At 43.5% G+C, this 15,092-nt stretch overlaps 1 long non-coding RNA gene across 1 annotated transcript; it reads right to left on the reverse strand.

Moving 5' to 3' along the window:
• Window positions 1-692: 692 nt before the first annotated feature.
• On the reverse strand, window positions 693-1,368 carry LOC138351540 (uncharacterized). The gene is made up of 3 exons (XR_011222496.1): window positions 1,168-1,368; window positions 876-1,040; window positions 693-764 (listed from the first exon to the last, which is right to left on the reverse strand). It is a non-coding gene; the product is annotated as an uncharacterized lncRNA (long non-coding RNA).
• Between the last annotated feature and the right edge of the window lie 13,724 nt (window positions 1,369-15,092).

A 15,092-nucleotide genomic window follows, 5' to 3' on the forward strand; every position in this document is an offset into this window, starting at 1 on the left:
AAATCATAAGTGTTCAAGAAGCAATCATATACAAGTGTTCTTAGTAGTTATACAAGTGTTCAAGAAAATCATAAGTGTTCAAGAAGCAATTGGATTTATTATATATAAAATATTTCCTCTACAAATTGGACAGCATTTCAGAGCTAAAAGACAACCACTGCACGTCACCATATGTTTACATGGTAGTATTACAATATTTATATTTTTATCCATACAAACTCTGCATAAAATATCTTCTTCCCAAGATTGTTCTGTACAGTCCTTGTTTTCAACAGTGCTGTTACAAGTCTCCGGTAAAGTTTTCAATCCCAGATCTTCAGGCGTAACTTCTTGTTCCTCTTTATCATCAACTGCTTCATAAATTAAGTCCCGTACCCGTAAATAAATATCTGTTCCCTCTTGCATATACCTCAACACGATTTCTAGACATCTACTTTGTATAATAAAAGGTAATAAATCTCTGGATTCCTTAAGGTACTCACTTAAAGCATATCTTATACTCTCCACAGGTATTAATTTTTGATGAATCAGATGTTTAAACTTATCCATACCCTCCATTAAGATATTAATTAAATCATTGTCTATAGGTTTTATAGGTAATGGTATTGTCAATCTAGCATTCTTAACAAATTCCTTGCCCCTTGCAAGAATAATGTAAGCACATTCTGGACTACATCTCGCATATAACGTCCAAGGATCATCTTCTGGTCTCCAATTTCGTATTCCACAGGCGCAGTGATAGCAGCAGACGTGGTCACTTATACCTGAAAACCATAAAACAATCCAGCATCATCTCGTTACTATCTTTTAACTAATATTCATTATTTCTTTACTTATAACTCTATTAAGTTTAAAATAGTTAAAACACTTCATACCACAGTAAAAAAAACCAGCTTCTGCCAGCTCATGAGAAGTTTGCTTGACGCTTCCAGGCCATGTCATATCAAATGTCTCTAGGCGACATTTATAAGTTACCAATCCTGGATTCAGCGATTTCCTAAATTTTATCAATCCCAGATCTTCCTTAGGAGGAGCACCACCTAAAAAATATAACGTAGTTACGTAAATTATTCTTTAGAAGAATAAGAAGTATCTATTTAAGCAATCAAGTTTTGTACAGAGTATATAAGACTGGTATAAGAATACATCATAAGAATATATACTTACTACTATCACTTATTTTCTTATTTCCCAGTTCTATTTTATGGGAAACAAATTCCAGTCCATATTTGAAAGCTATCTCAGACACCTCTAAAGAAACATTGTCACTCCTCTTGCCTCTAATAAAGGCACAGTCTTGATTAATTATCTTATGACGTCTTCTGGGGCTATCACCAACAATCCATGCACCTACTATACAATAACAAAATGCACACAAATAGTAATCACTATTGCGAAGGTAATAGAACCCATCTTCAACTAAGTCAATAGGGTTTAACCACTTAACGGGCCAATCCACAAATGTTTGTAGTCTAACTCCTGCACATTTAAGGCTTTCTATACTGTAAAACTTCCTGGCACACAAAGGATCCATCGTGTGAGGGCAGCACTAACTATTAGAGTAGGATAAGCAAGTATATATATCCCTAAAATAAGTATCGTACATCGCTACATATTTAACAGTTTCCCCATTTATAATAGACAGTAATTTCCTCTAAATACTTCTCTATTTAAAAATCCTTAAAGTTTCATAATTAAATAAAGCTCTTATATAAATACTTAGTAAACCACTTTCATTATTTATTAGACTTATTAGAAAAATACATCACTTTGGCAATCTCGCTAAAAGTATACTGTTACGTCATTATTCGTAGCTGCCGTACATAATGATAGATATATATATAATTTAGTAGTAAATTCTTATTTAATCTAATTAAAAATATATGCTTAAAGCATCTATATCCTAAAATGAAATATACTATTAGTTATAATGTCATATATAATATTATTCTAAGGTAACAGAAATCCTTATTAATATATTCAAATAAGTGGTAACTTTTACATTTCCCCCAATATAAGAGCGCGGACCTCACATTAGGGATATTATTACGACTATCTGTATCGTATCTACTACCTTACGAGGAAGAAAATTCACCATGGATACTGTTCTGACAACTTGTCAGGGTTATTTAACCGACGATTCATTTTGTAATAATGAAACCTGTATTGTGTACGGAGTGAACTGTATATCCTGTGTTCCCCGAGGAATGGCCCTAGACTTAGCCAAGAAATATTCTCATGCTGACGCTTATAATGTTCGCCGACCCTTGTACAGTTTTAAGAGATGTATCCCTGAAGATCGTCCAGTACCAGGAACAATTCATATCTCTAAAGGAGAAAATCTTCCGTTTATTGTTGCTATAGCCACTCAATACGGTATTGGATTACCTATAGAAAGTAATAACATTGCTCAGGGAATTATAGAAAACTCAAAAGACAGAAACATGCTCGCTGGATTAAACGAAGATACATCCATTAATCGTCTCGTCTACTTCAAGAATGGTATGAAAGATTTATTTAACTTTATCAAGGGCTCTCCTCAAATTATGAGAGTTATAATACCAACAGGAATTGGGATTACATGTGTTCGAAGAGATAAAGTTTGGGAAAATACTTATCTTCCTGTTATTGAAGATATGTATAAACAGTTAAAACCCTACTGAGTGGAAGTTAAATTACTGTTTAACGAGGAGATTATGCAGAGGAAGAGCAAGTAACACTTGGCAACCTTTTGTGTGCGCAGTGTTTCTACGCGCAGCCTAAAGATGTATATATGCTTCCCCCGGAGTGATCTCTTACGGTGTCCTCCTCTTCTTGGATGTCAGAATCTACTTCAAGCTTGGATATTCAAGGCTATGGAGATAAAGACTATTATTGGAGACTTTGCCTCCCTGTCCGTCTACAATAATCACGACTGTTTATTGTACGATCTTGATGCTACGAGTGTACAAATGTGTAAAATTGTGCAAGGATTGTGGGATCGTTACCCATATGCGAGATTACATCGTGAAAACTTTCCTTACAAAAACAGGGCTGTTGTATCTTATCGCAGTAACCCTGGCAGTATACATATTGGAGAACCACCTGAATTTAACAACAGGATGGATGAAGATCCCCATCTACCCCTTATTATTGGATTAGTGACTCAGTTTGCTAGTAGACCTGCAACTTTACCAGCATATGAAAATCCTCCGTGTGAAGTACGAAGTTTAGATGAACATTTTTACGATGGACTTGAAAAAGATACAGAATATCAGAGATGGCGCTGGTTTGAAAATGCTCTGAAGGAAGCCCTTGTTTTCATTCTTAAAAGATGTGTTAAGAGAATTATTATTCCATATGGGTTTGGCATGTCAAGTTATTTGGACAACTGCGCAGTATGGGAAAGTAAATATTTGCCTATACATGAGAAAATAGGACAAAAACTACGAAAACGAGGTATTGTACTCTTCATAGTACGTCCTGAAAACATCGTTCCTCCTCAGTCATCCACCCACGGCATCTTTGAAAATAAGATTCCATACATTGCTGTTCTTCAAAATGGACCCACAACTAATGCTACTGATGCTGCTAGGACACCTGAAGATGATGCTACGCCTGCTACCGCTGATGCTAGTTCACCTTCTATCAACACTAAGTTGCCTGATACAATTAATTCAACACCTGTTAATGTTACTACGTCTGTTGATACTAATGTTACAATGTGTGTTAGTAGTAGTTTTACAAATTTAGAAGAGAAGATGGATTGGGAATAATAATGTCTGTAAATAATTTATACTTTGTACATTTTTATAAATTAAATACATTGTACATTTTTACACATTAAATAACAAAATAGAAACTCGTGTGTTTATTTTCTCCCTTTTTTAATGTCTAAATATCAACTCTACTTTTCTGAGTATATAGGAAGAGGTACGAAACTTTTTCTGTCTTACTTCAAGATGGATTGTTCTATGTACATGCAAGTGAAGCTTAAGCGTTTAAATAAGTGTATTATAGATGCTGATTTTACTAGTGATGAAATTCTAAAACCTGGAGACTGTCTTGTCTACGATTCTCATAATTTATCTGGCGGATTTGCACAACTGTTATGGGAAAAATATCCTTACAGTAAAGTTTCCGAGTGTGAAGTGATACAGAATAATATAACTCCTGGTGGTATAGTACTTGCTTTATCTCCAGAACCAGAAATAAAACCTCATATTATAGGACTTCAATACAGTAGCTCTAATGAAGATCTAGGATTACAGAAAGATATTATTAAACGTTGGAGTTTTAAATCTGCAATAAGACAAATTTGTTGTCAAGCAAGAAATAATAATTTAATCCGGCGTATAATTATTCCATATGGTATTGGGTTTAATGATGGAATAGGATGGAGTAAAGAAGAACAAGAAGAATGGGAGACACACTATTTTCCAGGACTAGCCCATTTAGCTTATGTTTTAAAGAATAATAAAAAAGAATTATTAATGGTTCGTATACCTCTTGGAGAAGATGTTACGGGGACTGGGAGAGAGAAGAAACAAGTAGAGGGTGGATCTAATAAACGGAAGAGAATGTCATAGTTAAAACTAGTAGATCTAAAATAATACATATAACTAATTTGGAAACTACAGCTAAGAGAGAGGGGCGGAGCGTAACTATCTCCGATGTGATAAGCTAGGTCGGGATATATCTTACCATAAACTCCCCATCTCGGTCCAGCAGTGAGAAGACATTCTCGGATCGATGGCTGCTGTATACAGTAAGTGCTTATGTATGATGTACTTACAGTACTCGTTTATATTTGTTGTGATATAATTTTTGCTTATTATTGAATCACTTTTAGTTTTGAAATATTATGATTATTTAATAGTCCCTGTGTTAAATATTGTATTTTTTCTTTGTTTAAAGATTTACCCCATGTGATGGATGTGAAGAGTCTACCAGGGTTTGGAAGCATGCCTGATCTTGTGTCAGAAACTATATGGCAAAGTCCAGCTTCGACTGTTTTGTGGAAGAATATGCCCCTGGCGGAAAAAACAGACTTATAAAGTGATGACGCATACTGATAAATGTACGCATGAAAACATTGTTCCGGCTCTAGCAAAGTTTATTAGCAAAATTGAAAATGTTTTAATGATACTGATTGGTCGTGATTCTATAAAGTTGAAAGAAGAACTTCCATTGATAAAATGTGACATAGTCTTATTTAGCTTAAAAGAGAGTGTTACAGATGTACTCAAGAAACATGAGAATTGTCAAGTGTTGTTGCTGATGAAAATTCCTAGTAAGGCCGAGATGAAGAAAATTTCTTTGTTATTTAAAGTCGATAAAATAATTTGCACTTTTAGACCTAAACCCCGTTTTAAATACATATTTCCAGAATTTGAAGAAGTGCCTATAGGATGCTGCAAACTGGTTTATTAATAAGTTGAGTTCTGAAGAACGAGAAGTGTATACTATAATGAGCCAGGATGAACTGCAACAGCAGGTAAATAGTAAGACTGTGAAAGAGCTTAGTATTATTCACCCTAAAACGGAAGAAGATGAACATTGGAGTTTAATTGATCATATGGAGGAGAGCTTTCCATCGTTTCCGTTAAATTTAATAAAGATGAGACCAGAAATAGGATATCATACCCCCCAAAAGATAGAAATAGAGGCAGTGATGAGATTTATAGGACAGGATCCTGTACTTGGTGTTTTCTCTGGTATGGCCTTTATTGAAAATCTTATTAGGATAAGACATACTAATGTGGTACGAGCTACAGATAATTACTCGAATATGGGTGAGAGTAAGTGGATGGAGGTTGAACAAATGGATGCTGTAGAAGCAGTTAGGACTTATTGTAATGACAGAGAAGTACTTCTAATGTCCTGGCCTGAATTGATTTGTGATGATAATGTTTATAGCGATGCTTTCTATGTTTTAAAGGAATTTAAGGGACAAAAACTAATCTATTTTGGAGAAGGGGAAGGGGGATGCTGTGCATGTGATGGATTTTTTAACTTGCTGGATAGTGAGTTTCATTGTGTGAAATCAAATACATGTTTTACTTATAATTCTTTTCTAAATTCAAATGTTTATTTCTATATAAGACTGTAGTGTTTATGATTTCTTGAATACCTGTATAACTACTAAGAACACTTGTATATGATTTTCTTGAACACTTGTATAACTACTAAGAATAACTGTATGCGTTAAATGTTGTAATAAACTTAATGTCTCTTCTAAATAAGATTTCTTTATCCTTAATAGAATAATTTGCTTATTACATTGGAGGACTGAAACAAGTACTTAATTATGAAACCGAATAATGACATGATGTAGTAAGTTTAACGGAAATATTGAATACAATGACTTGAAAAGTTTTCCTTTGACTAATGAAGGTGTATGTTTAATAAAACTGAGTTACGAAAACAATGCCTTAAGATGCTACGGTAAGTAATGACTTAGTGCACAGGCAAGTATCTTTAATTGTACGAAGATGTCTTAGAATGATTTATATTGACCTTATTTTGAAAATGGATAACTGCTAAATGCTCAGTAGTAACTTACTGTGAATTAGTAATGTTACTGTTGTTGTTGTTGTTAATAACGATGATCTACTTACTTACTTACTAAAATGACAGAAACAACTAGTTTTGAGAATTAGTTCAGAGATGATTAGAGAATATGTAGTGGACTGTAATGAACGGGTAAGAACATGTAGCGGAGGGATGGAGGAAATTTCTAAGAAAGGGTTGAAAGTTGGGATGTGTAAAGGATTGAGAGATTGTAAGGGATGGTATCAAGATGTGCGGAAAACATGCTACAACATGTAAAGTAGACAGTGTAGTGAGTTGGGCGGTGAACAAGCTAGGACTTGTAATGGATGGAAGGAGTCGGGTATATTTACATATGACTCATGTTTAAATAAGATATGGGACACAGTAATACATGCTACAACATGTAAAGTAGACAGCGTAGTAAGATGCGAGGCGAACATGCTGAGACATGTAAAGGAATGAGAGAGAGATTGTAAGGGTTGGTACCAAGATGAGCGGAAAACATGCTATAACATGTAAAGTAGAAATAGCGTAGTGAGTTGGGCGGTGAACAAGCTAGGACTTGTAATGGATGGAAAGAGGCGGGTATATTTACATATGACTCATGTTTAAATAAGATAGAGGAGACGGTAATAGTTGTTTAAGTCTTGTATAAAATGGGAAAGAACTAGAGAATATGTAAGACTAAGTACAGATCTGAACTTACAGAGAATATGCTATGAACGGGGAAAGAACGCAAATTAACAGCTACATTTAAATTTATGAGACTTGGATGAGATGGAGGAAGGTGGGAGGGGGTGAAAGATAATTATACAGGTTGGGGTTATGTGTGTACTCGGAAAAGAGTTAGGCTGGAGACGGACTTGATTGAATATATTTATGTCTGATGATCTAAGGCTAATGTCCAGATTAATTTTACTACGTTAGAAATAAGGTGATCTTAAATCTCAGGTGATTTAGTTGGAAAATAAAGAACTTGCACAAATGAACTAAGCTGGGGCACAAGAGTTGAAACTTGATAACTGAACTGGTTTTTATTTACTATGTCTGAAAATGTAGTTGGGTGATTTGGACTGAGAGTAATGAATTTACAAAAGTGAGCTTGGACAGAGGACAAGAGCTAGAGTTTTATAATTGTTTACTTCATATTTACTATGTCTGAAATACAGAGGGTAAAAATTTCAGGGAAATTGATGGGTTATTTTACAAAGATACGAAAGAGAACTAAGGTGGGGACGAGAGCTGGAGCTCAGTAACTGACTTGATCTTATTTACTAACTTTGAAGTATGTCTGCTTTTAAATTTCGGGAAATTGGTGGGTTATTTACAAATATACGAGAGAGAACTAAGGCGGGGGATGAGAGCTGGAGCTCGATAACTGATTTGATTTTATTTACTAACTTTGAAGTATGTCTGCTTTAAATTTCGGGAAAATTGGTCTGTTACTAACGATCTTAGTACAATGAACTAAGGTAGAGGACGAGAGCTGGAGCTCGATAACTGACTTGATTTTATTTACTACGTCTGAAATACAGAGGGTAAAAATTTCAGGGGAATTGATCTGTTACTAACGATCTTGTACAAATGAACTAAGGTGGAGGACGAGAGCTGGAGCTCGATAACTGTTTTGATCTTATTAACGGTGCCTGAAATACAGAGGGTAAAAATTTCAGGGAAATTGGACTGTTACTAACGATCTTGTATAAACGAACTAAGGTGGGGGACGTGAGCTGGAGCTCAGTAACTGTTTTGATCTTATTTAATAACTTTGAAGTATGTCTGCTTTAAATTTCGGGAAAATTGGTCTGTTACTAACGATCTTAGTACAATGAACTAAGGTAGAGGACGAGAGCTGGAGCTCGATAACTGACTTGATTTTATTTACTACGTCTGAAATATGACTGTTTAAAATTTCAGGGGGATTGGACTGCTAGTAGCGAAAATGTGGTCTCTGTCAAATTTGGGTCTTTAATTGGACTCTGATTAATTTTGATCATGAACTGGACTCTGAATATTTTGGCACAAAGTAGACTCTGGCGAATTTTCGGTATAAACTGGACTCTGATGAAATTTGAGCTTAAAACTGTCTCTGACTAATTTGCTCTCAAAGTAGACTCTGGCAAATTTCTGTTGATAATTGGACTCTGATGAAATATGAGCTTAAAACTGTCTCTGACTAATTTTGCTCTCAAAGTAGACTCTGGCGAATTTTCGGTATAAACTGGACTCTGATGAAATATGAGCTTAAAACTGGGCTCTGTTCAATTTTGGTCATTACAGATGAAATAGCCGTAAATGGATATAAAACTAAATGTTATGGATAAGTTGTCTGTTTTCCTTAACAAAACATCTAAGACAATATTCTCTGAAAATGGTCCTTTTACAAATTCGGTCATAAACATATAAATAAACTTCTATGATTATTTGAAACTCTGAAAATAGTTGTAAGGAAATAGGAGGAGAGAGAGAGGGACGGTCCAGATATTATTATGGAGAAGATAAGATAAGATATGATAAGAGGAGACCTACAAGAAGCGCTGGAAACCCTAAAGCGCTACATACGTTATTTGAATTTCTCCCATAAGGCCTTTAACAAACTTCTAAGTCTCGGAAATTATTTTTCTCATAAGAAATCCTTACTTCTAAAATCTCGGAAATTACTTACTCATAAGAAATCCTTAATCCAAAATCTGTGAGTCCCCAAATTCACCTGAAAAAAAAGGGCCTGTGCGTCTTACACAGCACAGGGGTCCTCTGGCCTGAAAAAAAAAGGGCCTGTGCGTCTTACACCGCACAGGGGTCCTCTGGCCTGAAAAAAAGGGGCCTGTGCGTCTTACTCCCTACTCCTAACACCACAGTCACCACCATCGTCATCACCACACCTCACCTTCACCATCACACACCACCGTCACCACCACACACCACCGTCACCATTATACACCACCGTCTCCACCACACACCACCGTCACCACCACACACCACCGTCACCACCACACACTAACGTCACCACAACACACCACCGTCACCACCACACACCACCGTCACCACCACACACCACCGTCATCACCACACCCCACCTTCACCATCACACACCACTGTCACCATTGGTACACCACCGTCACCACCACACACCACCGTCAGCACTACACACCACGGTCACCACCACACACCACCGTCACCACCAAACACCACAGTCACCACCATCGTCATCACCACACCCCACCTTCACCATCAAACACTATCGTCACCATCACATACCACCGTCACTATCACACACCACCGACACCACCACACACCACCGACACCACCACACACCACCACACACCACAGTCACCACCACCACACTACCGTCACCATCACAAAATACCGTCACCACCATCGCACCACCGTTCCCATCACACACCACCGTCATCACCGCCACACCACCGTCACTATCACACATCACCGTCACCACCACACACCACTGTCACTACCGTCACCAACACACTCTACCGTCACCATCACACTCCACCGTCACCACCACACACCACCGTCACCACAACACACCACCGTCACAACCACACACCACCGTCACCACCACATACCACCGTCACCACCACACAACACCGTCACCACCACACGCCACCGTCTCCACCACACACCACCGTCACCACCACACACCACTTTCACTATTGTACACCACCGTCACCACCACACACCACCGTAAGCACCACACACCACCGTCACCACCACACACCACCGTCACCACAACACACCACCGTCACCACCACACACCACCGTCACCACCACACACCACCGTGATCACCACACCCCACCTTCACCATCACACACCACCATCATTACCACACACCACCGTCACCACCACACACCACCGTCACCACCACACACCACCGTCATCATTATACACCACCGAGAGCACCACACACCACCGTCACCACCACACACCACCGTCACCACCACACACCACCGTCACCACCACACACCACCGTCTCCACCACACACCACCGTCACCACCACACACCACTTTCACTATTGTACACCACCGTCACGACCACACACCACCGTGAGCACCACACACCACCGTCACCACCACACACTACCTTCACCACCACACACCAACGTCACCACCACACACCACATTCACCACCACACACCACCGTCACCACCACACACCACCGTCACTGCCACACACCACCGTCACCACCACACACCACCGTCACCACCACACACCACCGTCACCACCACACACCACCGTCATCATTATACACCAACGTCACCACGACACACCACCGTCACCACCACACACCACCGTCACCACCACACGTTACAGTCACCACCAAACACCACAGTCACCACCATCGTCACCACCACACACCAACCGCACCACCACACACCACCGTCACCACCACACACCACCGTCACCACCACACACCACCGTCACCACCACACACCACCGTCATCATTATACACCACCGTCACCACCACACACCACCGTCACCACCACACACCACCGTCACCACCACACACCACCGTCATCATTATACACCACCGTCACCACCACACACCACCGTCACCACCACACACCACCGTCACCACCACACACCACCGTCATCATTATACACCAACGTCACCACCACACACCACCGTCACCACCACACACCACCGTCACCACCACACGTTACCGTCACCACCAAACACCACAGTCACCACCACCGTCACCACCACACACCACCGTCACTGCCACACACCACCTTCACCTTCACACACCAACGTCACCACCACACACCACCGTCTCCACCACACACCACCGACACCATTATACACCACCGTCACCACCACACACCACCTTCACCATCACACACCACCGTCACCACCAAACACCACCGTCTCCACCACACACTGCCGTCACTATTATACACCACCGTCTCCACCAAACACCACCGTCACCACCACACACCACTGTCACCATTGTACACCACCGTCAACACCACACACCACCGTCAACACCACACACCACCGTCACCACCACACACCACCGTCACCACAACACACCACCGTCACCACCACACACCACTGTCACCACCACACACCACCGTCACCACCACACACCACCGTCACCACCACACACCACCGTCACCACCACACACCACCGTCACCACCACACACCATCGTCACCACCACACACCACCGTCACCACCACACACCACCGTCACCACCACACACCACTGTCACTATTGTACACCACCGTCACCACCACACACCACCGTGAGCACCACACACCACCGTCACCACCACACACCACCGTCACCACAACACACCACCGTCACCACCACACACCACCGTCACCACCACACACCACCGTGATCACCACGCCCCACCTTCACCATCACACACCATCATCACTACCACACACCAACGTCACCACCACACACCACCGTCACCATTATACACCACCGTCACCACCACACACCACCGTCACCGCCAAACACCACCGTCACCACCACACACCACCATCACCACCACACACCACCGTCACCACCACACTCCACCGTCACCATTGTACACCAACGTCACCACCACACACCACCGTCACCACCACACACCACCGTCACCACCACACACCACCGTCACCATTATACACCACCGTCATCAACACACCCCACCTTCACTATCACACACCACCGTCACCACCACACACCACCGTGTCCATCACACACCACTGTCACCATTGGTACACCACCGTCACCACCACACACCACCGTCAGCACTACACACCACGGTCACCACCACACACCACCGTCACCACCACACACCACCCTCACTACAACACACCACCGTCACCACCACACACCACCGTCACCAAAACACACCACCGTCACCACCACACACCACCGTCACCACCACACACCACAGTCACCACCATCGTCATCACCACACCTCACCTTCACCTTCACACACCACCGTCACCAATACACACCACCGTCATCACCACACACCACCGTCACCACCACACACCACCGTCACCACCACACACCACCGTCACCATTATACACCACTGTCACCACCACACACCACCTTCACCATCACACACCACCGTCACCACCACACACCACCGTCACCACAACACACCACTGTCACCACCACACACCACCGTCACCACCACACACCACTGTCATCACCACACCCCAACTTCACCATCACACACCACCATTACTACCACACACAAACGTCACCACCACACACCACCTTCACCACCACACACCACCGTCACCATTATACACCACCGTCACCACCACACACCACCGTCACCACCACACACCACGGTCACCACCACACATCACCGTCACCACCAAACACCACAGTCACCACCATCATCATCACCACATCCCCCCTTCACCATCACACACCACCGCCACCACCACACACCACCGTCACCACCACACATTACCGTCACCACCAAACACCACAGTCACCACCATCGTCATCACCACACCCCACCTTCACCATCACACACCACCGTCACCATCACACACCACCGTCACCACCACACACCACAGTCTCCACCACACACCACTGTCACCTTTGGTACACCACCGTCACCACCACAAACCACCGTCAGAACTACACACCACGGTCACCACCACACACCACCTTCACCACCAAACACCACAGTCACCACCATCGTCATCATCACATCCCCCCTTCACCATCACACACCACCGTCACCCCAACACACCACCGTCTCCACCACACACCACCGTCACCATTATACACCACCGTCACCACCACACACCACTGTCACCATTGTACACCACCGTCACCACCACACACCAACATCACCACCACACACCACCGTCACCACCACACACCACCGTCAGCACCACACATTACCGTCACCACTAAACACCACATTCACCACCATCGTCATCACCACACCCCACCTTCACTATCACACACCACGCTCACCAGCACACACCACCGTCACCACCACATACCACCGTCTCCATCACACACCACTGTCACCATTGGTACACCACCGTCACCACCACACACCACCGTCAGCACTACACACCACGGTCACCACCACACACCACCGTCACCACCAAACACCACAGTCACCACCATCGTCATCACCACACCCCACCTTCACCACCACACACCACCGTCACCACCACACACCACCGTCACCACCACACACCACCGTCACCACCACACACCACCGTCTCCACTACACACCACCGTCACCACCACACACCACTGTCACTATTGTACACCACCGTCACCACCACACACCACCGTGATCACCACACCCCACCTTCACCATCACACACCACCATCACTACCACACACCAACGTCACCACCACACACCACATTCACCACTACACACCACCGTCACTATTATAAACCACCGTCACCACAACACACCACCGTCACCATCACACACCACCGTCACCACCACACACCACCGTCACCACCACACACCACCGTCACGACCACACACCACCGTCACCATTATACACCACCGTCACCACCACACACCACCTTCACCATCACACACCACCGTCACCACCACACACCACCGTCACCACAACACACCACTGTCACCACCACACACCACCGTCACCACCACACACCACCGTTATCACCACATCCCAACTTCACCATCACACACCACCATTACTACCACACACAAACGTCACCACCACACACCACCTTCACCACCACACACCACCGTCACCATTATACACCACCGTCACCATTATACACCACCGTCACCACCACACACCACCGTCACCACCACACACCACGGTCACCACCACACATCACCGTCACCACCAAACACCACAGTCACCACCATCATCATCACCACATCCCCCCTTCACCATCACACCCTACCGCCACCACCACACACCACCGTCACCACCACACATTACCGTCACCACCAAACACCACAGTCACCACCATCGTCATCACCACACCCCACCTTCACCATCACACACCACCGTCACCACCACAAACCACAGTCACGACCACACACCACCGTCACCACCACACACCACCGTCACCACCACACATTACCGTCACCACCAAACACCACAGTCACCACCACCGTGATCACCACACCCCACCTTCACCATCACACACCACCATCACTATCACACACCAACGTCACCACCACACACCACCGTCACCATTATACACCACCGTCACCACCACACACCACCGTCACCGCCACACACCACCGTCACCACCACACACCACCGTCACCACCACACACCACCGTCACCACCACACACCACCGTCACCACCACACACCACCGTCATCACCACACATTACCGACACCACCAAACACCACAGTCACCACCATCGTCATCACCACATCCCACCTTCACATTCACACACCATCGTCACCACCACACACCACCGTCACCACCACACACCGCCGTCACCATTATACACCACCGTCACCACCACACACCACCTTCACCATCACACACCACCGTCACCACCACACACCACCGTCTCCACCACACATCACTGTCACCATTGGTACAC

The sequence above is a fragment of the Procambarus clarkii genome, chromosome 50, assembly GCF_040958095.1.
Source record: "Procambarus clarkii isolate CNS0578487 chromosome 50, FALCON_Pclarkii_2.0, whole genome shotgun sequence".
Lineage (NCBI taxonomy): Eukaryota > Metazoa > Arthropoda > Malacostraca > Decapoda > Cambaridae > Procambarus > Procambarus clarkii.